General features: G+C 39.5%; 1 protein-coding gene across 3 annotated transcripts in view; it reads left to right on the forward strand.

The window, feature by feature from the left end:
* Window positions 1-284: 284 nt before the first annotated feature.
* The window catches only part of LOC137181083 (plasma membrane calcium-transporting ATPase 1-like), a 105,166-nt gene continuing 88,904 nt past the window's right edge, over window positions 285-16,546 (forward strand). For 2 of the 3 annotated variants that reach the window (XM_067586447.1, XM_067586449.1), the window contains exon 1: window positions 285-781. The gene's annotated coding sequence lies outside the window, so the exon portion shown is untranslated. The remainder of the gene's footprint in view (window positions 782-16,546) is intronic. The other variant, XM_067586448.1, reaches the window with a different exon arrangement.

The raw sequence follows: 16,546 nt of genomic DNA on the forward strand, positions 1-16,546 counted from the left end.
TTCAGCCTGCATCACAACCCCGGGGCTGATGTTCTCGATAGCAGGGCTCTGTTTCTGCCTGATTAGCTAATTATTTCATAGATCCACCTTAAAAACAGGGTAATCCCGGGCTGGTCCCTCCCTCTCTCGCGGTCTCCAGCACCAGTTCGCCTCCCTCTCTCACTTCCCCAGCGTAGCGAGCCAGGAGGAGAAGACGCTGATCCGGACGTTGGGTCTTTTCTCTGGGCTGGTTTGAATGTGCCGGACCCCCCCCCCACCCCACCACCACCACACCACCACCCCCTCCCCAGTCCCACCCACCGCTCTGCAACACAAACACACCAACCAGTCCTCATTTACTGGATCTGCTCTTTGTTATCAGTCTTTCCCTCCTCTGCTTTTATTCCAGGAGAGAGAGAGGGGGGAGTTTATTGTTTTTTTCCCCCCTTTTTAACGGATTGATTTCTGACTGAATCTGGATCCGGTTTGTTTTTCTTTCCCCGGGGCTGCCGCTGCAGGACCAGAGCTGATGCTTGCACGAATGCAATTAGTGTCAAAAGAAAAAAACCTGATATAAACGTCGGAACAAGAAGAAGAAGAAAAAAAAAGGGGACGTTGGAAGATTTTTCTCCCAGCCGGTCTGTCAATCATTTTTCACCACTGCAGTTGTCAAGTTGGAGCCCTGCGGGGAAATGGACAAACCCCTCTGAACTGAAGACGCTGCTCTGCTTCAACCAACACAACCACAGGACGAGGTTTGGACAAGGATCCCCCCCCCTTCCCTCACCACCCCCGACTGGAGGTAACGTCTATTTTCACAGTTCTTTTTAAAAAAAACTTTAACTCGCCACAAGTCCGCTTCCTTTCAATTCACTTGTGACTTAACAGATAAGAAACATAACGTCGATGTCTGTCAGGAGACGTTAAGGTGAATTTTTTTTTTTAAAAACGTGTTTTTAAGGAGTCTGTCGTGTCCCCGGTTGTCCGCACTGCTTAGCATCCGGGTAACGTTTGACAAACTGCCGTTTCTTTACCTTGACATCCACTTATTAGCAACTACAAGCGAATTTGGGATTTTCCACAGGTGTGAAAGCGCAACTCTCCTGTTCAGCGACAATATGGCCTCTTGTTTTATTGGATTTTTCTGCTAAGATTAATCTCTACTGTGTCTCACGAACCTCCGAGGCACGTTTCCCCCTTTTTTTTCTCTCTCTCTCTGTCTCTCTTCTCGTCTAACGTCCCGACAGTTAGCTAGGTTACAGCCCCGATACGTGCCTCTCTCTCGTCTGCAGTGAACGCTGTCAAGTCTCCATTCAAAAAATGTGGACGTGAAAACGCCAACTTACACCGGTTTCCGACAAACCCAACCGCCCGTTAAACACACACCGTGACACTGTACGACGGTTTACAATTGATAACACATGTAATTTATCGAATAACATCCACTTTCGATAAAAGATTAACTTTTAGACGGGGTACGCAGTGCTCGCTATTTCCTGCCTCCCTCCGCTGTTTATTATCCACCCAAGAGAGCATGAGTGTGATTCACTTGGTAAAGTTGTCATATTTAGTAAAATAAGGGTGTTTGAGGTGTAGTAAATGGATGCCGAATTGAAAAGCGGTTTATAATGATATAGAAGGAGGTTAAAAGATGTCTAAACTCTTAATGTTTACGACCTAACAAGGACATGTAGTTTAAATGAGCAGGTTTTAAATGGCGCTGTTGTGACCGGTCTACCCGGACGATAGGACGGCACATATCGGCTGTTGCGGTGGCTACGAAAGCAGCAAATCAGACCGCATGCAGATGTCTCCGAGTGTCTGGAAACAGTTTGCTCATAACCTCTGCCTACAATGTTTTGTTTTCCGACATTTCCCTTGGTAACTAAAAGAATGACACAAATCCAACCCTTTTTTGTCATCAGCAAATTACGCCGTTTCGTTTAACTTGATAAGAAAATGGCTTTTTCTCCCCCCCCCCTTCTCTCCCCTCCCGCAGCGAAAACACTGGTTGCTGCAGTTATTCGCTCCGGTCTTTACATTAAAAATCTGTAATTCTGGTATCACAGGTGTCCTCACACTTTGGTCATGAATGCGGCGCCTTCAGGATGAGCTTGTTCAGCTTGTTGGAGTGGTTTCCCCACATTTATCACACACATTGTGCTTGTGCTTTTCATGCTGTCATAATGACGAGAGGTAGTGATAAAAAAAAATCTTAAACGAGCTCCTGGAGCTTGTTTTATTTTAATTAAACAGGCGTTCAGATCGCGAATTATCATCCTTACGTCATCTGTTGAGATGGGCGGATGAGGAGCAGCAGCAGCTCTGCTTCTTTTTTCTCCTCTCCTGTCATTTCATCCTTCTCACTCACCCCCCCCTCCTCCTCCTCCTCCTCCTCCTCCTCCACCTCCTCCCCTCTCTATCTGGGTGTGTCCTGCCTTATTGCGTTAGAAAGGAGGGGGGATCCCGCATCTTGGCTCATGGTGACTCCTCCTCAGCTTGTGACCTCCAAAAGAGGGCATTGCTCCTTCTGTTTTCCTCTGCTGCTAATTCACCAAAAAAAGAGAAGACCTTTTGCAAAGAAAATCAGTCGCAAGGAAAAACTTTAAAGCTTATTTATAGAGCTAGGTTTAATTTTGGGTGATTCTGCGGAGAGCGATGGCACAATGACTCGATTGTTTACTGGATCCTAAAAGGAGAATGGCTAGTTTTGATAAAAGGTCCTTGTTTTTCCACTGATGAGTTCACAGGTCTGCAATTTCTAACCAAATCTTGCAAACCTGCTCTTATCCATTTAAATTTAAAGGTATACTATGCAGGATTTGTCGGTTGGTGTTTGTAAACACGCAGCATTCAAAGTTGGCACCTTCTTTCCGGCTGAGAGACAGAGAATGAATGAAGAGAGGGAGCAGTGCTGGTCATAAGGAAGTCATGAATCAGAGAAATCAAATATTATTTTCTGATTGTTTCACAGCGATTAAGTTCTGAAGCACAAATAAACACGCCCACACCTCCACACACACCCCTGCGGGAAGGTGCCGCATTGCCGGATTTTGTGTGAATGCAGAGCTTCATCCTGTCTGCTGTGGCCTCTCTGCTCTGTGTGTGTGTGTGTGTAGCTCAGCCCCGCCCTCGGTCAAGCAGACACACAGACCTGCAGCTCTTTATACATCCATGACACAGGGACACAGAGCAGAGCAGAGCAGAGGAGAGAGAGACGGAGACAGCGATGTAACCTGGTCACTATGCTACAGGTCCAGACATCACACCCTGTGCGCTGTTATTGGCTGGGGGATACACCCACTGCCCAAAGGTCGACGCCCAGAAGCGTCCTGAACGCAGCAAAATAATAAGAAAATACAGGCAGAGGGCAGAGTCTCTGCAGATAAATACACTGGCACACACTTGTAATGGGTCATAAGTGATGATTTAGAGGGATTACTTTTGTATGAGTCTATACATTATTTTTTAAAGAAAATCCTGCGTCGTATTCTTTTAAGGGAGAAAGCAGATAATTAGTGGTGTACTGATCTGATGTGCTGAGACCTGAGATCCACATAGCGACACAATTTCCTGCACATCAAAAAGTGCGTAAGATCAAAAACTTTTAACCTAATGAACGAGTTAAGAGTTTCAGTCTTGATCAGGTAAAATTCAAACGGATTTTAATAAAGTCAGTACACGTGGTTAGGGTTTCTTCTTCTGTTAAACTTTGCACAATCCTATAAAGGTTCAGGGTTTTCCCCAGGATATGGTGCAGCTTAGGTGGTCTGCCACCCAGATCCTAATGCGTCTTGTCTTGTGATATAATTAGTTAATAGATGACGGCCTTAACAATAGCTACACTAATGGCTTTTGTCGTGTTAAATAGCACATCTGCCCTTTTCCCCTGAAGGTTGACGTTGTAATTTAATGTTGTGAGGTGGTCTATATCCGCTATAACTAGAGACACGTAGTTTAATCGATTAGTTTATCAACAGAAAAAATTTTCAAGCAAAAATGCTAAACATCAGCCAGCTTCTCCAATGTGAGGAGTTTCTTTTAATATTGCTGTAAACTGAATGTCTTTGGGTTTTTTGACTTTTGATTGGACAAAATATGACATAGATTTGATGACATCACTTGCACTCTGCTTAAACTGTAATTTACATTTTACTAATTTCTCTCGTTTCATAGATCAAACAAGTAATCAGTTAATTAAAAAAAATAACAGGTTAATTGCTGCAGTCCTAGCTACAGCAAACTGATGTTAGCATATGAATGTCTGCAGTTATAGTTCATAAGTCAGTGCCAGTCCGAGACTACGTCTACGTTAAGTCGGCTAAATTCTAAAATGCTGTTTTCATGCAAAAACGAAATGCATCCACATTCCACACCAGGTGTTTCAGTCTGTTTCTGCAGACCCCAAATGAGTAATTCACCTCCTACTGAGCATGCGCAAAGGACAGACGGAACAAGCCAGCCACATAAAACCAGCAAAGAAGAAACGGTACAATTTATCCATTTATGTGGTGGCTCCCTGACATTTTGTTTATTGTGAGCAGATGGTTGGCTGATGAATAATATCTCTCTAACCTCAACGTGAACCGTCCTCCCAGCTGAAGACATACAGTCAGGTTTACCTGCAGACACATGAGTGCTCTGTTTGTGTCTGAAGCTGCTGTTAAGGTCCTGATGACCACAGGAAGTGGCAGATGCTGACTCAGTGTGTCTGTCCTGCTAACGTCCTGCAGGAGCTTCACGCAGCAACAAGAAGAACGGATTCAATATTTCACTGCTTTATTTACAGAGATCAGGCAGTCAGAGTCTTTCCTGAAGAGGGATCTGTGTAATCCCTGGTGTCACTCTCACCTCGGTTACCTGTTGCTGATGCTCCGGGTGGTTTTACTGAAGGGACTGTGAAGTGTTGAGGAAACTACCAGGTGTATAATGCTGTTATCTACTATTATTACCATTTTTTTTTATTAATCATCAATTAGCAGAATCACTAAAAATATTTAGTGCCATCACACCTGACTGGTAGCTGAATAAATGATCTCTTCTAATTTCTTGATCATCAGTTTTTAATGATGTTTAATAGACAAAGGCTGCAAATCTTTATGTTTTAACACTATAACAGCAAGTTCCTAGTATGTTTGAATGACTCATATTATCAATTTGATATTTATTTTTTTCATCAGTTGACTATTTGAATAATTTGCTGATCTTTTCAATTCAGGGATTCCCACAGCGTATCATAGTTGAGGCCTAGCCTGGAACAAAGAGCGTCTCTGTAAATGTCTGAAGAAGTTAGGACACTTCTGTGAAATATACGAAGCATCTGGGAAAACATCTAGAGGTGCTACATCACACAGTAAAGGCACATTTAATTAGTGAGCAAACCGCCATCCAGTAGCTGAACTGATCACAAACTGACATGTGGCAGGATCTGTCTGATTTAGCTCATTAAGTGACTGACTGACTGATCGATCGGATTGTACTTCGGCTTTGTGGTGATTAATCAAAGCAGAATGTTACAGTGTCAGGAAAAAAAAATGAAACTTGAGTTTTTACAAGCTGGGAAACAGCTCAATCCTCTACAGTATGTGAGGAAAAAAAAGTCATGGCTGCACTGCATGAGAGGCTGAAGTTAAGTTTTATAATCACCAGCTGGACATGATGTTTCTGCATGGAGCTGAAGTTGGTTTAAGGATAGATATTGAGTAGCTGGACTTCTATTGATGGCTCCTTTTTTGATCGCATCAGTGACTGAGAGTTGAGTTAAAGAGCTCTGTCTCATGTCCAGACAGAACTATGTAGCAGCCTGTGAGCTCCTGATGTCCGAAATTAATGTTTTGACTCACCTGCCGAAGGGGGAATGGTAGATGAAAAAATCCACTGGCCTAAGAAGAGGCCAGATCAAAATTTGAAGCAAAAGTACTTTAATATATTTATAAATGGTTAATCAAATCAAATTTATTTGTAGAGCACTTTAAAAAACAACTGTAGTTGATTAAAGTGCTGTACAGAGTGCAAAAATGCCAAACAGTGGACACACAATGAAAGAAACAAAATATATCAGATACAATGAAGTAGACATGTGTAAAAAACACATATGGTGCATGTCTACACTGTATAGGGACGAATATGAGTAATTTCCTCCGAGACGTCATTCCAGATATTTTATTACAAGACTATTTTGGTACAAACAGTTACCTGCCAGTGTGGCGGATAGCCTTCCGACATCTACTCGCTTAACGGAAAATCTACTCGCATTCGGCGCTTGGCGGGTGTTAATTTCAGAACCTGTCCTCTGGTAAACATATTTTAATTTTTAAACGGATCTGTCAGATTCGTCTGTTCTGTGCGGTTGAACAAGCCGCTCTCCCCACTGAGCATTAATGACGTTTGTTCCATTACTGTGTAGCGGTTGTACAACCTTTCCTGTGTTTCTGTATTTCCTGTTCTTTGATGGATTTCCTCTCTGTGATTGTTATTATTAAAAAAAAAGCCCTCGCTCTGTGATTCTAAATCCAATGTTTTGAGTTGTTTCGTTATATGCACAGTCTCTCTTTATTGATTTATTACTTGATTCAGGTCCCGGTTTATAGTGTTTATTGTAACAGCAGCTCTTATTCCAAGGAGAATCCATTAATTCTGTCCTTTAGATTAGAAACACTATCTGAAAAGATGAGCTCCATGAAAAGATGTACTTCATGCTGCTGAGCTATGAGGCAACGTCATGTTCGGGGCGTAATGTGACCTGTTCCTTGGATAGTGTAGACTTCAAAATGAAGATTATGTATATTATGGCTGCTGCAGTTCATCAATTGATTGATTAGTCAATCGTCAGAAAGTTAATTGCCAGCTATTTTGATAATCAGTTATCGTTTTGAGTCATTTTTTTTTAAGAAAAAATCCCCAAATTCTCTGGTTTCAACTTCTTGAATGTGAATATTTTCTTGTCTCTTTAGTCTTCTGTGATAGTAAACTGAATGTCTTTGGGTTGTGGACTGTTGGTTGGAACAAAAAAGACATTTGAGGTTGCATCTTGGGCTTTGGGAAACATTTTTCACCACATTTTTCGCAATTTTCTGACATTTTATAGACCAAACAACGAATCGTTTAATCAAGAAAATAATAGCTCAATCGATAATGAAAATGATTGTTAGTTGTAGCCCTAACGTATGTGACCAGGGTTGTATGATTTGTGGATGTAAATCTAGGTGATAACATGGCTGAAACACATTGATGTAGACAGTCAGGGTGTCAAAAAATGTTACTCAGCAACCAAATGGAACCAACACAGTTTTTTTTTCCCGGCACGTGTGGTTTCCAGTGTAAGTTGATGCCGGTGCCAACACCTCAAACCAACATGCTGCAAACAAGTGAGTTATGTTGATCTTGGTGATTCAGACAAACCGGACTTGATTTACAGACTGAAGAGATCTGAGTCACCATGAGACAGAACAGTTTCCTAGCTCACTGCTGAACTCTGAACTCGTAACTGGTGGGACTCGAGTCTTCTGTCAGTTTATGAGTGTTTTACTATTGAATGATGATACTCGTGTCACTGTTTGTGTTAAAAATATCTTACCCCAGGCCCAACACCAGGGTGAAGTGACTGAGGGGGGGGGGGGGGGGGGGGGGCTGTTAAAAATTGTGAGGGGGCAATTCTTTTCATAAAATAAAATTCAGTCATGTAAATATCCAATAGCCTCAGAAAAGCTAAATAACAACCACATAAGGCTACTGTTTCAAAATCAAAGAATAACCTACTATTCATCAGAGTACTCACGTAAGAATGTAGCACTCGCAGAACGCTAAATAACTTTTGAAAATTTATGAACGATTCTCTGTCAAAATCAGCAGGGGGAGGCACCTAGAAACAGCTGTTTGCGGCTTGCGGCTCTCTCCCTCTCGCTCGTTGGCTGTCCCTTCACTTCCCCGTCGTTTCCCTTCTGTCTGTGGATTGCTACGATGGGAGGAAAATGGAACCGGGGCCAAAAGTTTTATTTACAACCCCGAAAAGCAAGAGGGCTACGAAACCGAACTAAGTGACGTGTTCTGTCTGTCGTCTGTCTGTCTGTCTGTCTATCGGTCTATCGATGTCCTCTCCTCTGTTTTCAGTACTGTATGGACAGTGCAGCCAAAGCATACATTTATGCAAATAGCCGAAAATTATACTGGCAAAGTCATTCTCCGACACACCAAACAAACAGAATTCTTACAAAATAAACCAGTAAAATTCTTCCTTACCTTTTCTCAGCTTAGAGAGAGGGGGCAAAAAATACAACTGAGGGGGCTAAACCCCCTTAAGCCCCGTCATGGCACTGGGCCCGGCTCACAATCACACAAACACACACACACACACACACACACACACATTCATTGATGTCAGCTGTCTGTTAAATTTGGAAACAGAAAATATTTCTTTTCAGGTTACATTTAGTCATCAGGAACAGTGTGAAGTAATGAGAAGAGATGCTTTGTAGCGCACTGTGCTACTTTTCTATTCACATTAATAATGAAATAGAAACATATCTTCATTAGTCTTTTTACTCCACTATATCCACTTTATTTGAACAAACACAGATCTTTTATTGCTCTCAGGGTTTTTGTTTTTGCCTTGATGCCTACTGTTCTTTCTGACATTTTCAGTTTTATTTTGAATTTGAACTTGAAGTGAGTGAACACTGTCTTTGATTGACTTCTGCTTTTTGAGAAGTATTTTGAGAGAAAAAAAAAACGGTTTTCCTCTTTGGCTACACAGATGTTACACAGATGGTTGATGGCTCACACATTTATGTAATTTTATATCATGGTATCAATTAGAGCTGAAACAAGTAGTTGAATAGACACAGAAAATTAACTGGCAGCCATTTTGATAATCACTGAATTGTTATTCCAGTCAAATAAATGTACTTCCTCACATTGATGCAAAAATCCAGTGAATCTGTCCTCTGAGCAGAGTTGAGGTGATGGATGTACTTGATAACCTCCATCACTGTGACAGCACCATGCAGTCCTATACTGACAGAGACAAATGCACCTGTGTCCTGCAGCAAGCGCGCATTATCACGCACCACTGGGACCCAACGAACCAACCGAACACACCGTCCGTTACACTGGTGTGGACATAGGCTTTTAAAATTCAGTAAAATGTGGAAACCCCTCTGCAGACGGAATCCCTGCCTGTGAACTAGATCCAACAGCACATACTTTGTCTCTTATGTAAGTCCACATCAATTATTAATGGATGCAGTGCAGCTGTGGGAAGCTCAGTCCTATATTTAAGATATGGATGCTCTCTGCACAGCAGATCCTCAGTGTTTGTGGCTATAATAGACCTGTTGGCCTTTATCATTATTTTATATCACTGAGTTCACCCCACAGTAACGTAGAACTGTTAAAAAAATAACTGTGTGTAACATTTTTATTCATTTATGCTTAAATTTAACTGTGGATTAACCAAGAAAGCCTCCACTGAGATTGAAAATCTCTTTTCCAAGAGTGTCCTGCCAACATGGGCAACAATAACAGTGAGTTACAGACTAACAGCAAGACAGATCACACAAAATATGCTACAAATCAGTATTTGTGTGTGTGTGTGTGTGTGTGTGTGTGTTCGCTATTATTTCACACTTGGCCATCTCTGACTGGCTGATAGGTGTCTTATGTATCTTTTCAAGTCTACATGGGGACAGAGGTTTCATTGATCCACTCATTATACCGTATACTGATCAGCAGAATGTGCAACACATGCAGCTGTCAGACCTGTGCAGTGCTATACAAGGTATGTTAAACTGCAGGTCACCATAGCAACAGTACCTAATGATGATACAAGTTTATTCATTAGGATAAACCCCTTGAGATGAACCATCTCATTTTGAGGGGGCCGTAAAAAACAATACCAGGGTTCCTGTGGATCCTTAAAAAGTCTTAAATAAGATTTTCAGAATTTAAGGTTGTAAAAAGTTTTATTTTTAGTTATGGCAGGTCTTAAATTTTGAGATGATGCTTGAGAAATATCTCCCCACAGGATTCACTAATTTAAATATGGTTTGGTCTTCAGTCACGACTCACTCCAATCCAGCTTTCTTTTCTTTTTTTTTCGATCGGTTCTCCACAGGCTACCACCTGCTCTAACGGAGGTAACAGGATTAAAGAAGAAAACAAAACAGTACAGATGATGCTCAGCTAAAGACAGCTGGCCAGGGGAGTTCAAAGGAGACACAAAGCCCTCTGTTATTTCTGACAGTTTCCACAATCTGGATAATAATGTTTTAGATATAATGGACTGTTAAAGTGGATGAATGGTAGACAAACTTTAACATATATGTGTCTTAATAATATTGTCAAAATGAACAATTCTAAGCAAATTGTAATTAAAATTAAAATTTTAAATTAAAATGCTTTTTTAAACACATAGTTTCATCTAATGTAAAGCGTAACAGTGGGACACAGTTCCCTGCGTTTTCCATTAATTTGATTACTGTATGTGAGTTTACATATGATTGTTATATGGAGATACAAAATTATCCAGAAAAATATCTACCTACTAATATTGTCAAATTGATTTCAAACATGAAACTCAGCACTAATGTGCATTTCTTTTGCTGTGGAAAGGGTATTCAATTTTCTCTGTTGAGGTCTTAAAAAGGATTAAATTTGATTTCAAAAAGTGTAAAGCAACGCTTAATACAAACAAAAATGAAAAACAAAAAATGAAACAAAGGCATTAAAGTAATAGGAAAGACAAAAACAAAACAACAATCAACAATTCAACAGACACACTACAACTAAGACAATCAACACACAAACATCAGAAAGATGAGTACATTGTCATTTAGATAGCCACAGACAGGCCATGAACAAATGCTTGCCCAGCAAAAATATAATATAATAAATGGCCATTTTTAAACATGTGAAATAACCGTATGTTTGAGGGTAAGTTATTCCAGTCTGAAGGAGCCTTAAACGTAAAGAGCAAACAAAGTGGGAAACAGTTTCTAGATCAAAATAAAACACTAGTTCCAGAATTAATTTTGTGGAGAACATGATCAATGTGAAATTTGAATGTAAGTTCAGAGTCAAGCCATAAACTCAAGTAATTAGCTTGATCAACTCTTTGCAGATAAGCACCATCATTACACGTTTTTATTAGATTATTAGATTTTGGTCTTTGGTTTTGGTCTTTTGGTCTTTGGTACAAGACAAAGCCTTAAAGGCTTTGTCTTGTACCAAAGACCGCAATGTAAGATTTTGTGTTATCGAGCAGTAGTTTATTAGAAAAGAGTCAATTTTGTAAGACATTGGAATCTAATCAAAGGGCAGTTTGGATTTGCAGTAAATGAAGTTTATAAGTATAAATGACGGTATCGTCTGCATATAGCTGAGCAGAAAAATTAGAACAGATTATAGGAAGATCATTAATAAGAATAGAGAAAAGAAGTGGACCAAGCATCGAACCCTGGGGTACACCTCTTTATCCGAAGTGTTTATAATGGCTTTTATACTGTTCCAGAATTGTTTAGGATTCTTAAAATTATTAGAGAGACATTTTTTATGATAATAAAGAGAATTACAAACAAACTCAATGGAGCTGAGGAAAAGGAAAAGTCATTTAAAGACTGATTATCATTGCCCCAGGTGGTAAGAAAGCACAACTCCAGGTTAGTTAAAAACCGAAAGACATTAAAGTTAAAAAATAAATAGTCTACTGGCATGGTTAAACATTAAAGGGAAGACATCGCACAGAAAAAGAAAAAAAAAAATCTTGTCAGTGTGTGACATTCATACTTATGTGTTATTGCCCAAGCCTTATCCCTCTGCCTAAAGAAACTCATAAGTTCTGCACTTACCCAGTGTACGTGTCTTCCCTTGACCTTTGAGATTTTCCAGGGAGCATGTCTGTCTACCTACTTGAGTGAACTCTGAATGTAAAAAATCCCAGGCGTCTTGAACATTGGGTATTAATTGGTACCTTTCCCAGTTAATAGAGATTAGATCATGAATAAATAGGTCTGTGTTCATTTTCTTATTTAATAATTCAATTTTGATTACTTTTGGTGGTGATTTCGGAATTTTAATCTTGCATACACAATACATAACTGAGTGGTCACTGAAGCAGTCTGACAAAATGCCAGCTTTAATATATCTGTCAGGGTGAGTTACAAGTATCCAATGATGTAAAGATTGACATGTTGGGGTGATTCAAGTGGGTTCCTTGATTAGTTGTGTTAAGTTTAGATTTTCAAAATTATTTTTTTATCTTTAACAGAAGACTTATCTAACCATTTCTTTTTTAAATCACCTAAAATGATTTCATTTTCACATGAGTTAGAATCAATGGTGGAAATGAAACAGTTGACAGCTGACTCAGCAGGGACAGAGGGACATCTATATATGTTTCCAGTAGTAGTTATATATTGACTGTGAATTTTTTTTTTTTTTTTAACAAAAATAAAAGAAAAAATAAAATATATAATTTCAACTGTATGTGTAATTAGCTCAGATACCAAGTTAGAAGAAATGTATGTAGCCACACTACTGCCCCTGGAGCTTCTATCAGTTCTATATAGTGCATAGTTTACAAGTTTGATTTCATTGTCAGAGATTTTGCTACCCAGCTATGTTTCAGACAGGGTAATAATATCAGGATTATGTTGGACTACCCATACACAGAGTAAATCAATTTTTGACAAAAGACTTATAATGTTCAGATAAATAATTTTTAAACCTTTAATATTATCCAGTTTAAAAGTTAAGAGTTCATAGGGATACCAACACTATTAAAGGATAAGTTAGAAGCTTGGCAGATCAAAAAATCTAAGAAGGTTGTCAAGGGTTGTAATAATATAACAACAAAACAGACACACAAAATATATACACACAAAACAAACAAGAACACAAAAAACACAACATCTGGTCCAGCAGCCCCAGCCATCCTAAGCCAAGGCATCTCTGTGAGAAGACCAAGTTAAGTCAATTTAAGCATATTCCATTAATAGTCCACACAAAGGTCAGACTGCATCAGAGATAGAAGCAGTGACGGTAGCGCAACAATATGAAACCATTGGCAATGGTAGAAGGACAGCAGTATTCAAATCAATAGGCCTACAGCAAAATGTAAAACAAAACAAAACAACAACAAAAAAATCACAATTTTGTGACTGAGAACAGCTGGCAATACAACAGTAAGGTTTTATGACAACTGGATGTAAACAAACAAATCAATTTGTGCCAGATAACTAAAAGGGCCAGCAGAGATAAACAAGTCACCCAATAAATAAATTAATAAATTTATTAATTAACTGATAAAAAAGAAAAACACCGTATCAAGCCGTGTCAACGTAACCTCAGCAGAGGTTCAGCTTATTAAATACGGATTGAGTTTAAGCAACCGATACGAAAAGCAGGAGATATTAAAATGTCCTGGCTTGTATGTGTCAACTAACCGCATTAACTGTTCTTATGATGGAGAGTTTATGGGAGACATGAAGGCAGTTTCAGCGACTTTGTGACAAGTGAACAGTTTTGTCTGTCTCTGTCTCTGTTTAATTGTATCAAAACAACGGTGCATCTTTGCGAGTTCAATACTGAAATATAAGATATATGTAAATGTGAGTACCTTTAAACACCAGCCCCTTCTTCTCTCTGGCAAGACAGAGGATTTTCACCTTACCCTGAGAAATTGAGAAGTTTATCAGGATAGGCCTTGGACCAGCTCTATCGTTGTAAAGGAATGTGGGAATGCGGTGAGCTCTCATGATAGCAGGAGGAATGGGGAAGTTTTCTCGCTCAAGGCACTGTGGGATTAACTGGGGCATGAAGCCAAGAATATCGGGGCCCTTAGAGGATTCAGGAATCTTAACAAAGTGAAGATTAGAAGATCTGCTTCGCTTCTCCAGATCCTGAATCTTGTCTATCAGGTTGGCGTTATCTTTAGTTAGCTCTTTGGTCCCAGTCAGGAGGTTGTCCTTGTTTGCCCTGATCTGTTGCTCTAGTGAAGAAACATGTTCTCTTCACACTATTAGGATGATTTGTAGAGCTACAAGAGTAAGCAAGCGGACAGGCCTAAGTTGCGCTCAGTCACGCTGTGGCCATTTTGGAATGTGAGTAAATGTGATGTTTCATGCTTTGTTAGCATTTAACTGACGGATGAAACCAACCTAACCGTGGATTAAACAGACAACAAACACACTTTAAAACATGGAGGAGGATTTAAACACAGCCAGCCTTTTTTGCCTGTTGTCAGTGGACAAGGTAGATAACAAAATAATGGACTCCCAGGTGTCCATGTAGAGACAAAAATGGATTTGCATCATGGCGTCGTCTGCCCCCTCACTGGACAATGATTGTGTTACATGAGGACACCTCATTCCTGTGGGTTCACTTTGCACTCGCTTTTTGTAAATATCCACACATGGATGCAGATGACATGGAGGCGTCAGCAGGATCGATGATTGTAACTGGACCATCTGAGGTTGTCGTCCTGACACACACTTGCATAATGCCTGCGCATGCATGTGTGTGTGTGTGTGTGTGTGTGTGCGAGCGCGCGTGCATGTGCTTGTTAGCAGGTGTTTAGTGGGTGGGAATGTGGGAGTTTGTGTGTGTGTGACAGGAAGGTTTGAGCAGCAGGAGGAACATTCAACAACAGCATTTTCCTCAGAATATTTTAAAAAGGATGAAGTGCATCAAAACGTCTGTGTCTTTATGTAAATTTGCAGCATTTGTCAGTTGTCAAGTACTTGTGTGATTGGGTTTGGGGTTAATAGCATTTTATCAAATCTGCTTATATAAATCTAATTCCATTTAACTTTCATTATTTGCAAGTAAATAAAATTATAAATAACTAAAACTGAAAGATTCGAATTAGATTGGTAATCACATTTGTTGGCAGAGAAGCCAGAAACACTAAAGTTTTCATTGTTGGCGTAATTAATGTTGACAACCTGTGGCTGAAAAACTGAAAATGAGCTGAGCTGCAGGAAATATGAGATGTTGATTAAATATGTATGTGATATATTAAGATACAGCTGACTTCACACCTTATTTCTCACCAGCTACTTGATCCAAATAGTGGAGTTCCTGATTCACAACTATGAAGAAGTCCAGACTACACATAAGAGTTTACTGAAATCGACAGGACAGTGACATGTGTCAATGTGACATTTCTTTTCGAGTACAGACACCGGCTGCAGACAACACGTTAACCTAACAGCCAAAAGTTTGATTTTAGCTATCATGGAATTAACATTAATTATTTACAGTTGATATAATCTGATATTTAATCTGATTATCTGGTGTTTGTCATTTTAATTGGGGGAAACAGCAGATAAAACTGAGAAGCTGTTACATGTTTTGTTGCACTGATCTTTGCTAATAAAGAGTGAGGAGAGATAAAAGGTTTGAGAAGAGATTAATTAGCGTCGGGGCTTACTGAATCCAGATATTTTCCAAACTGGAAACCAGATGGAAGATGGCAGAATCCAGCTCTAGGTTTGACGTATTACCGGTAACTGCCAGCACTCACACAAATGACGCAACTCAGTCGAGCTCAAATACTTTGTTTTATACATTAAGTACAATGAAGTAGGATCAACCATAATTGCGATAAACTTACAACTTCATTCAGGGGCTGCAGGAAGAATACAGTTAACATAGTATTTCTTGTGTTGGCTGTATTTGTATAGGCCTATTTATGATTCTGGACTAGATTGTGGCCTGTTTGGTTGGTTAGATGGTTACTGGTTTCTAGACATTTTCAGTGTAATTATTTAGAAATTTGACTAGAGCTTAAACGATTAGTCTGTTAATCGGTTAGATGATTGAAAGAAAGGTAATCAACTGTTTTGATAACTGATAAATCATTTTAGTAATTTTTTCAAACAAAAATGTCAAAAATTCTCTGGTTTCAGCTTCTCCAAGTTTGAAGATTTGCTGCTTTTATGTGTCATATATGACTGTAAACCGGCACCCAAATCTTTGGGTTTTGGACTGTTAGTTAGACAAAACAAGACATTTGAATACATCTGCTTAAACTGTAGGAAATAATAGTGCACATTTTTCCTTATTTTCTGACAACTCGTAAACTAAACGATTACTCAGTAATGAAAATAATCTTTATTTGCAGTGTCTGTAATGTGATATGTTCAGTTAATTGTCCGGTCCTCCCCTCTGTCTGGATTCAGTGATGGTAAACTATGTTAAGTTGTGTTTTTCTGGCACAGAAAGACGACTTCCTCATTCTCGATCCCACCCGCAAAATTCTGATTGGTTGGTTGTTTTTCCAACTGTAGAAACAGCCTTCAAAGAGCGGCAACGATTCAGAGGTCTGGAACTAGGCCGCTGTTTACCATCCTTCATGTGATCTTTTTTTTTTTTTTTTTTTGACATCGATGCAGGTCGACACAAGCAGCATGTGCTGTTTTGTATACCAAATTCAAATGAAGTGGAAACTGTGACCATCTGACACACACTGTTCAGGTTTTGAAGTGTGAACATGAATATGAAACCCTTAATTTGATGAGGAAGCAACGACTATTCTTCAATAACCAACCAATCAAAAAAAAAAAAAAAA

Source organism: Thunnus thynnus, chromosome 4 (genome assembly GCF_963924715.1).
Source record: "Thunnus thynnus chromosome 4, fThuThy2.1, whole genome shotgun sequence".
In the NCBI taxonomy this organism is placed as follows: domain Eukaryota; kingdom Metazoa; phylum Chordata; class Actinopteri; order Scombriformes; family Scombridae; genus Thunnus; species Thunnus thynnus.